Source organism: Humulus lupulus, chromosome 4, assembly GCF_963169125.1.
Source record: "Humulus lupulus chromosome 4, drHumLupu1.1, whole genome shotgun sequence".
NCBI lineage: Eukaryota > Viridiplantae > Streptophyta > Magnoliopsida > Rosales > Cannabaceae > Humulus > Humulus lupulus.
The window spans coordinates 90028565-90039948 of NC_084796.1; the positions used below are offsets into that span (position 1 = coordinate 90028565).

The 11384-nt window shown below is 29.7% G+C and overlaps 1 pseudogene; it reads left to right on the forward strand.

The window, feature by feature from the left end:
* Positions 1–330: 330 nt before the first annotated feature.
* On the forward strand, positions 331–3780 carry LOC133832363 (homogentisate phytyltransferase 1, chloroplastic-like; annotated as a pseudogene).
* The last annotated feature ends 7604 nt before the right edge of the window (positions 3781–11384 follow it).

The following is an 11384-nucleotide window of genomic DNA, read 5'->3' on the forward strand; positions in this document are numbered from 1 at the left end:
TTGCTGGGATGTTGGAGGTGAAGCTTAAAATACTTTGAACTGCTTTTTTTTAATTCACACCATGAATTTCGTTCTTATGAATTTGATCTTTTCAATTCAGGCTGTTGCAGCTGCCCTCTTAATGAACATTTACATTGTTGGTTTGAATCAGTTGTATGATATTGATATAGACGAGGTAGCTCTTAGATCTTACTGTCTTACATTCTCTTAATTTTGAATGAAGAAAATGCATATATTTTATTCTTACATTTGAGCATAAGGTCACTACACCAGTTCCTAGTTCTACCAAATAGTTTTTTTTTCTTCTAGAGAGACTATCTACAATTCTACATGGTTACATGGGATACATCAAGGATTGTCTAACTCTAGATATCTATGGCGTATTTCATCACAGGTTAACAAGCTATATCTTCCGTTGGCGTCAGGGGAATATTCAATTCAAACTGGTGTCATGATTGTCACATCCTTTTCTGTTCTGGTATGGGAATTAGCTTTCTGTATTAATGTATTGTGCAAAATATTGTAAAATTATTATTGTGTATTTGCAGCCTATAATATTCTGACTACCTATCACTTTATTTTTCAGAGTTTTGGCCTTGGATGGATTGTTGGGTCATGGCCATTATTTTGGGCCCTATTCATCATTTTTGCATTGGGAACTGCTTATTCAATCAATGTGAGTTTGTCTAATCTCAGAATTTTTCATATACAATGCCTTATCAGCGGATATTTTGAAATATATACTTAGTTTTATGTCACCTAATGAGAAAAGGTTAAGGTGGAAACTTTACAGAATCTGTTTCTCACTTGGTAGCTTAACACCTTTCATGTCAGGTGCCCCTTTTGAGATGGAAGAGATTTGCTTTAGTTGCAGCAATGTGCATTCTCGCAGTTCGAGCAGTGATTGTTCAACTAGCTTTTTTTCTTCACATGCAGGTTATGTTATATCTATTCCTCTTGTTGCAAGCGAAGTTGAACTTTGGATGTCTCTTTCTACTCATACTATGCATGATCCAAACATTCTTATTTCTTGTGCCCAAAGCTGATTGTCTTTTAATAAAAATAAGTTTTCATTATGCCATTTATTGTATGGATATAAACTAAAAATAACTAAATCATGCATGACATAGATATTAAGAATGTAAATGAAAAGGAACATGTATCATATAAATAGAAGGGGAAGGAATAATGTTTATTTGGGTATCTGTTTTACCAAATAGTTGCATATTTTAGCCATTTGTTACTATGATCATGTAAATTATAATAGTAATGCGTTTTAGATTTCAGTAATTTTTTTTTTAAATTGAAAAGATTTCAATGATTCCAAGTACTGAAATATGCATTGATTTTCAGACCCATGTCTTTAAAAGGCCAGCTGCCTTCTCAAGGCCTCTCATATTTGCAACTGCATTTATGAGCTTTTTCTCAGTTGTTATAGCATTATTTAAGGTATCAACTTTTGTTTTTTTTCCATGGAACTATGTTGTGAGCTTTCCCTTTCTGCTTGATTAGTACTGTGAATGTTGATTTTTTTATATGTATTTCCTTGATTAGGTATTGGGACACACAATTTTGGCTTCAATACTCTGGACTAATGCCAAGTCGGTTGATTTGAGCAGCAAAGCTGCAATAACATCGTTTTACATGTTCATATGGAAGGTAAATAACTATGGTGCCAAATTTAATTTGTATGGCGCTCAGTTTAGTTTAACAAAATTGCAAAAATAATATTTTAAATAAAATTAATTATAGTCACTTGGCTAACTCAAGTGGTTGGGTGTGTGAGTTTGTGTGGGAGGAAAGGTTCAAATCCTACTGTAAGATGGCTAACTCAATTGTTCCTTCTTTTTCTTTTTTTAACTAGCATATATTGTTTTAACAGGGATGCTGAGGAAAGATTACTGAAGGAGGGAGGTGCACCAAGAGGTTTGTTAATTTTGTACTTATTTTATTTTCAGTTGATGTTAGTTCATTACTTTGCATGAAGTTCGTATGAAGCTTTATGTTAAACTTTGTAAGTTTTATTTTACTATCCATATCTGTGTAACCTCTGTTTAGACTGTGTTTGTGACTATATAGTTATAGGATATTTATCTGGCATCCACTCTTGTGATGCTTAATATTAACTCGTGTGTTCAGAAAAGATCAGCAGGAGGAGGAAAGCAGGGCTCATCAGTTAAAAAGCTGAAAAAAGACAAGGTAACGGGAGCAACAGGGAAAGCCACTTGTCCTGAGACAAACATTGTAACTGTGGCACCAAGAGTCAAACCAGAGCTTCCTTTGCCTACAATGTATTCTCTCGCTTTCTCCCTCTCTCTCTTATGTAATGTATACATCTTTCTATCTATGTATTTTTGACCTAGGATGTGCCTATTATTAGAAATTCCACATATTTAATTGGGGGTAATGTAGCATAGAATCCATGCAGGGCTTCAAATTATTTTGATGAGTAAATGTTTGGAGAAACTGAGATAAATTAAACATGTGATGTTGACATAATGATGTGGACACTAAAATTACTTTTTGGTACGACAGGATTCTGATGTTTGAGTGTATTTTTTTCAACCTGTAAGATATGAGGATGCATATTTTTAGCTTTTGTATAGCTTGAGGAACATAGTTTATGTATATTGGTTTTGTGTGAATGTGACTATTCTCAATAGTTTAAATAGATCTTTTTATGATGGAATATGTTGTTTCCAGTTTTAATTCTCTCTGCCAATCGAAGTCTTTCAGAGGGATTTAGTCTTAGTGTTTGCATACCCATGATGTTTATTCTAGAAGAAAAAGGGAAATCTCCCACTGTTTTGTAATGTTAACTTTTGATATAGGTTATTTGATTAATCTTTTATTTTGTTGCTTCAGTTCAGTCGAGGTTGAGCAGTCTATACTTGATCACAGTAGATTTTGTAACAAGAAAACAGGTTGATGATATTTAACCTTCATCATCAAGTTCTGAGGTTTGTGTTTTTCTCCAATTAATTATTCTTTTAGATTGAACATGTCTATACTCGTCACATGCTCAGAGACATATCTTTCCATGAAAAGAATCTGGACTTGAGGCTGGATCTGTGCACCAAAAGAACTGTAACTCTTTTACTGTAAGTTTTCTTTGTTTAATTACAGATGCACCTATATCTATAGAATTTATAACATTTAAATTCTTTTCTTTCTTTGTTTAAGATATATTTATTGTTAAATCTTATTTGTGTATATCCTAAAACTAAAAAGTAAACAAAGGAACAAAATAGATCTAAACTATTCTAGAAATATCTGGTTTATCACTTCATAATGATGCTGATTTCGGCTAAATTCTTCATGCTATTATAGGATGATGACTTGGAAAGCCTCAAATTTTTGATAAATTCTGCTAGATGTTAGGCACCCAATAAAAGGTAAAAAAAAAATGAATAAATGAAGTTGTGGGTAGTGTAAAAGATTTTCTTGAAGGTGAGTTATATTTTGTGGTTAAAGAGTGTCAGTGGTCTCTTGAATACACCATTAATCTGTTTGTGGGTCTTTGTATTGCTGATGCACACTAGTATGTTGAATAACTAGAATGAATCTTTATTGATACCAAAACCAGATTACAAGGGGTTCCAAGACTTATTGTCCTTGGATTATATTTCTTATGAGAATAGTTTCATTCTTGTTAGCATGCACTTTTATATTTGCTGCTTATCTTTCTCTATTTATTTTTCAGAGTGTTTGAACAAGTTCCCTCGAAGGACTAGTACACCATCTAGGGTTCACAGTCAAGCACAACAAGCTGAAGAATAGCTACAACATCAGCAACAGCAGCAGCAACAATAGCATCACCCAAACTATAGTTTGAAGTAAAAAATGTTCAAGATTATAAAACTTTATTATGTTAAGCTTTCAAATTTAAGTTAGAACTAAGATCTCATAAAGTAGACACATTCATGGTTCGAATTAGTTATTGTTTAATGTAATACTTATGGTTTATCAATTTATTGATAATTACATTTTATGATTAATTTTGATTTTGTTTATCAAAATACAATAATGAAAATCTTTTAATTAAAAAAAACCATACAAGTATACTTATCAAAAAATAATTTAAAATATATTATCCACACTAAAGTAACAATTTTATTACTATATGTTATGATTTAAAAGCATATTATAAGCGTAAAAAATCGTTATGGTTTATATAATATAACAAACTAAAAATGTTATCAAAATAATCAAATGTAACAGTTGAAAAGTGTTATGAAAAAAATACAAGATTAAACTTCAAATTTATAACCAAAAACTCTATCTAAATGTTATTATTTGAATATTATAGCAGCTAAAAATGTGTTATTGAATAGTTTAAGATAACATCGAACATAACATTCAAAAACTGTTATAGAAAAGACTGGACTTTTAATAACAGGGGCTATGTTAGCATTTTCAGAAGTGCTATCAATAGTCCCGGTTAGCAGTTTTTAAGTGTTATGAATACTGTTTTTTCTTGTAGTGAAAGTAGTGTTATGATACACTTTATAATAACACACTTTCCACATTATAGAAAATAGTTTGCATAACATAATTTTATGCTTATAAACTAGTGTTATTGTAAAAGATACAATAACACATTTTTTGTATTATTCTAATATTTGGATAAGCTTGAATTATTATTATATAAACCTGTACATTATAATTATTTTCTATTGCTTTAATTTAAACCCACTTCAGTTAGTATAGTTATGGCACCCTTAACATTGTACAAATATATTTTTGAGTACAAATTATATGGTTCATAACACATATAACCAAATAAATGTGTCAAAATACATTAAAGATTATCTAAAAAAAATCTAAAAGTCTTAAGATATTCAACACTGCCTAATTAACATAAACAAAACATTCTCACAATAGTCAACAAAATATTCTTAAACAGTTGCATATTCAAAAGTAAAGTAGTTGGAATTCATGATCTTCCAAATGTAAGCACACCAAAGGCTTCCAAATCAGATTTTCTTTTACACTTCACTTATTGAATTTGGTAAATAAAACATAAAAGAAAAACTAATGAGGTCATGAAATATCATATCATTCATAGTGAGATACAAAGAATATGGCAGTTATATGGAAACTGAAAGAAATCATCCTATTCATAATTACTACTAAGCTGAAAAGTATCACATTATATAAATTGTGGTTATGGGTGAAATGTATAGATTTCATGCTCAAAATAATGATCAAAGTGTCCAACTAAGATACGGGTAATAATTTACATAGAAAACCCAAAAAATTTCCCCTTTCAGACACAAAAAAGAGAGAATAAAATTAATACAACAAAACTGTAGTGCACCAAAAAAAATTTTTTAGATTATTTAAATTTTGTGTTTTATTTTATTTAAATGTTAAGTGTGATGAATTTTTTTATTTAAATGTTGTTTATTTTATTTAGTTGTTGTTTGTTTTATTTGATTTGTTTGATTTAATTGTTAGAATTGTTTGGTATAATCTTTTGAATTTAAATTTGTAATTGTTTGTTTGGTTATTTATTTTAATAAGTGAATAATTGTGTAACATGTTTATTTTACTATTAGTGTTACATTTTAAATAAGTGTGACAATTGATGCGATTATGTGAGATTTGGTTGAATGCACTAAGGTGCATGGTAGATAGTGATGCACCCTAGTGATTTAGTGTGTGCAAGTATATGGTAATAAGGTGCACATGTGTGGATTTTCTACACATTTTATAATTGCCACTTATTTGATATTTTTGGGTAGTTTTATTTAATTGGTAGGAAAATAAATTAATAAAATACAAAGAGGCAAGTGGTGTGGACGTGTAGTGTAGGATATTAGGGGGATTGATTGATATCTTTCCATTTTTCTTTTAAGGGAATAAAATTTAATTACATGAGGATAGTCATTTTGGGAAACCACCATTTGACTCCAATCTTTTATAATAAAAGAAAAATAAAATAAATTAAAGGAAAATGGAGAAGGAAGGAAACTTACCATTTCCTCTTGATGGTGGCTTTATGGAAAAGAGAATTTAAAAAGGGGATTAAGAAGGGATTAGGCCATTTGGCCGTGACCTAGAGAGAAGATAGAGAGAGAGGGAGGCGAGCTAGAGAGAGAGAAAGGAAGGGCTGCCATATTTTTCTAGAGAAGAAGAAGAAGAAAAGAATGAGAAAGAGAAGAAGAAGAGGGTTTGGAACCCTAGGTAAGAATCTATCAACTAGTGTTTCACATATGTGCATTTGGATCTTCTCCTCTTCTCTAATCTAAGGTTGATATTGTGGTTTCTTTCTTTGGGTGTATGATGTTTGGAAATCCTCTATAGGTGACAAGGTTTTCTTGCTAGAGTGTTCTTGATTCAACAATCTAGAGAGGTAATGGTTTTTCTTAGCCTATATATTTGGTTTTGATGGGTTTATCTTTGAGGTTGTTGATGATGATGTTAATGGTTTGATTATTGTAGGATTGGTGATTATGATTTGTATTTTAAAGGGAATATGTTTTGTTTAAAAAGGGGTCATGGGAATGATTGAGAAAATGGATTTGATGGGGTTTATATGAGGTTATATTTTATGTTTATATTGCTATGATTATTTTTAAATCTTTGATTTATGTAAAATGGCAAAAATGATGATAGATGCATACTAGGTTTTATGTGAAGGTAGATGGGAATTTTGTGATGTTTTATGGTGGATCTTAAATGTTTAGGCCTAGGGGTAAAAAGTTCTATCATATGTATTTTCTTGTGTGTTTTGAAATAATGATGATTTTAGAAATATGATAAGATGTATGTGATTTTTGTACCAATGAATCTTGATATGCATAAAAGGAGAAATGATAGAAATATGTTAGGGTTATTATAAAGGCATGTATGAAATATGGTGTTTATGAATTAATGTATGTTATTGCCATTGTTATTTTTGTTGGATTTCATGTGTAGATTCAATGGAATAGAAAAATGGGTTTTATAAGATTGCATGTGAATATGTTAGTAATATTCATAGAATTATGTATATAATAAGAGTATGATGAGATTTTGGACATGTATGATTTTTTGTGAAATTTTTGGGATAAAAGATGAATTTCTTGAGAAATTAAGCTTGCTGATTTTTGTAAATAATTGGGTAAAAGTTTGATAAAAAAAATGATTTGCATGCATAAGTAATGTCTTTGATGTTATGTTAATTTTATGAAATTAAAAAGGGTATTTTAAGTCCCAATAAAATGATATTTTACTAAAATAAATACCTACAGAATTTTTATTGTATATTTAGAAAAATATGAGGTTTTAAATTGAGTATGGTGAGTTTTAAAGATAAAAATGGTAGCTAGAATTTTTGTAAAAATAATGTGAAGTGTTTCAATAAAATGAATTTGATGAGTTTTTCAAATAAAATTAATACTCTAAATTATGGTAATATTAAAAGTGGTATTTTAATATGGTATGAATGCATATTTTGATAAGTTATGATTTTTCTTTATTTTGATTGAGAAAAATATTTAGATTCAATTTATTTGTGATTTTTTAAAGAAATTAAATAGTGGCTGAAAGTTTGGTTTAAAGGTTAAAAATGATTATTTAATTGTCACATATGGATTTATGTTACATAAAACTAAGTCTCAAATAATTTAAATAAGAATATATTTTTCCTACACTTAAAAATATATTTTTCTCGCATCATTTATGTAACACAATTAACCAATGTTAAAATTTATTTTTTCTAAAGAAACATATTAATCATAGGTATTTTAATTAATTCCAAGCTTTTTGTTACTTCTTTGTAATTTGAGAATAATAAATAAAATTGTCACATATTTTTAAGCTAAATCAAATTATTTTATAAAATAAAATAATGTTTTGAGAAATTTAATCAACCTAGAAATTTTAAGAAAAATAAAGCATTTTATTAGTCTATTAATTTTAAAACGATAAAAGTAAGAAATGTAGAATTATCGTTTTTAAAACGTCTCAATTACGCAATGTTCCCACGTATGCATGTTACATGCAAATCCACTTTTATGTCCAAAATTATGTTTATTATTCAACTATGTGGTTTTTATAGAAAGATCATGCATGTAAAATAGGTAAAATGAGCATTATTCTTTTATGGCTTTATGTGTAGTTAAGAATAATTGCATGTGTGTAACTCTTATTATGTGTGCATGGCCCATGCACACATGAGTTGTATGAAAGGGCAATATAGTAATTTTTATGAACCTAAGAAATGTTGTTTTGGTTATGGTATAGGCTCGTTGAGAGGTTGTGAAATTTCTTAGCTCGGACCTGAGGTACGAAAGTTAGATAGATTCTATGATTTTATGCTATGAATGGTAAAAATGTTGTATGAATGAATTGTTATGAATTATGAATGCCATAATGTGATGATATGTGGCTTGTATGAATATGATATGTTTATGAATGGATGTTGGCGTGATGAACGCGACACATCAAATGGGTTGCTAAGGATATAAAGACGTAACTCGAGTTACTAAGGATATAAAGACGTAACTCTTAGGGCGGATGCACCGAGGTTATTCAAGGACCAGAGACTCTTGTTTACCTCATATGGTGACATGGACAACTAGAGGGCCATGCTCATCATGTATGCTGTATGAATGTGCTATGATGATACGTTACGATTACATTATGATATGCTATGATGATATGTTACGAAAACGTTATGATATGCTATGATGATATGTTACGATAATGTTATGATATGCCATGATGTGTTAGATGAACGTTAGTGTTCGTATTTGTTGTATCCTTACTTGCTTATTGTTTGTACTTTCTTACTGGGCTTTTAGCTCACCCCCTTACTTTCCTTCCAAGTAGCAAATAGGATTTCTTTATGGCACGCGTGGTGACGTGAAGAGTTCTATCGTCGTGGGGTGTATGGCGTGGGGCATCCTATGGACGGACAAATGATCATCTTAGGACGCCATTTAAATTATGTTATGTTTTAAGAGATTTTCCAAATTATCAGTGGGACTTAGTGTCAGAAAAAGCTTATACAGGATCTTTATTTATTTTCATGTATATCTAATATTAAACAAATTAATACGAGATAGCCTAAAACATATTTCTAAAATTGAATTCAAAGAGAAACAAAGAATAGAATACTTACAGTATACGCAGCGGAATTAAGAGTCCTTCCTTCAGTTTCTCTAACTTTTGTATCCTTTCTGTCGCAGAGTATTATCAAGAAACTGAATCGATCTTCTATTTTCTTCACGATCTTCCAATGTATCCTTAGAACCACCTAGACTAGTGTGGGAAATTCTCAACACATGAGATAGATATAGAGAGAAGAAGAGAAAATAACAAAGTTGCTTAGAAAAGGACTTGTGTTTAGAGAGAATATAAAACTATCAGAAAATCTGACTTGTGACTTATCTGTCGTCTCTGAAATCTTCTCTCTAAGCACTCCTTTTATAGACTCAATTAGGCCATTTAATTTAATTAAAAAATCAATAAAATAACAGCCATTTTGAAGCCCTAGGTCAAAATTATCATGGGCTATAGGCCCGTGAAATTTCCCATTTGATTATAAGCCCATTGGGCTTAAAATCAAGGCCTGTATTATTTTCTATTGATTTAATTAATTAAATAATTATTTAAATCCTTTATCAAATTAATTATTTATAATTTGAACCTTGATTTAAATTTATTTATTAATTTAGATACCAATTTATCTTAATTAACAAATCTGCCATAATTTCTCTTTTCTTCTCAAAATTACACAACTCTGTGAAACTATCCAAAATTGATCTGGTCAACTTTGATAATTCTAATTGATAATTAAATCAATTAATTGAGACTATCTAGATGATTTTATCCAAGGTACAATGGGGACCATGCGCCTATGAAATCAAGCTCCAATAAGTTATCATAAATCTAACAAATAAATTTACTAACTTATTAATTCCTCGTGACTCCACTATAGACTTGGAATTGCACTCTTGAATTCATAGAACGCTCTATAACAAATATAGATACGCTATTAATTATCCATTGTTACAACCATAATTTTCACTCAATCCTCTATAGACGGTCTACAATGAGATAGGACTAAAATACCGTTTTACCCCTCATTGTATTTTATCCTTAAAACACTTAGTTCCTTGTAAATGATATTTCAGTAAACTAATTTAATTACTGAAATGAGATCTCTATCATTTAACACCTTGAACCAAACTAAAAGGAAACCATCATTTCACTTCTTCATCAGAAGCTATAGATGTTCATATCTATGATTAACACTCCCACTCAATTATACTACCGAGTTCCCAAGATGTAAGTATGGGCTAGTCTGTAGGGTAAGCTGGTACCGAACAAGTCAAAGAACTCAAATAATACAACCAGTTAGAATACTAACCACTCAGAATTGAGATTGAATTTACCTATGGTCAACTATATGATATGACTAGAATAGATAATAACGGTATGCTTACTTATCTTATCAAATGTCAATATCGGTCTTGTCCGATGTAACAAATACATCCGATCTTATATACTTTGCTAATGTTCTGGAAAGAACATAACACTGTAATGTGTAAGTAGATCATATTGTAGATTGGCAAGTCAGTGTAAATCCGGTGCACTGACTAATCTTAGGACAACTTATTTTGAACATATAATCATATTTATATTCCACTGTGATTACGTCACTATAAATAAGATTAGCTATATGCTCGGGATTGAATAGAAGTTTATATTAAACAAATAATCATGAAAATAAAACTAGTGAGCAAAGTAATTAACCAAGTCAAAAAATGATTTCTATTCTTTTATTGATAATAAATGAGATTACAAAGAATTTGGGTTTTAATTAGGGCATAAAACCCCAACACTTAGTTATTTAATTTTTGTTTCTTTTGAACTTTGCATAAAAATTCATGTTTTCTTTTAAAACTAATGGTGCCAACTTACATGGTTTTAAGCAAGTCCCCACTGAGACTTTGATAATGAGTGGTATTCTTTTATAAACAATGTTATATGAATGTTTTATAAGTATTAGTTTAGGGCGTTCTTTACAAAAACTTTGACTGGCAAAACATAACAAATCATGTAATCAAGCACCATAAGCTTTAAAGTTGGAAAACTAAGAATATAACAAAACCTTCTTAAATTATTGCAACTAATGGCAATCATACCCAAATTAGACATATTTTTCCACCAAAGTCTCAATTTTTCACTCCATTAAACATATTTCCAAAACAAAATAAAAAAATCTACAGATATAAACAAAAACAAATCTATAGATCATACTCATTTATCAAATAAAACAAAAACCAACTACTAATCTCATATATTTATCAACTGTAGATCATATATATAAATAAATACATATATATGCCACAAAATCAAAAGTGGTTTTGGGTGATTTTCTTCATAGT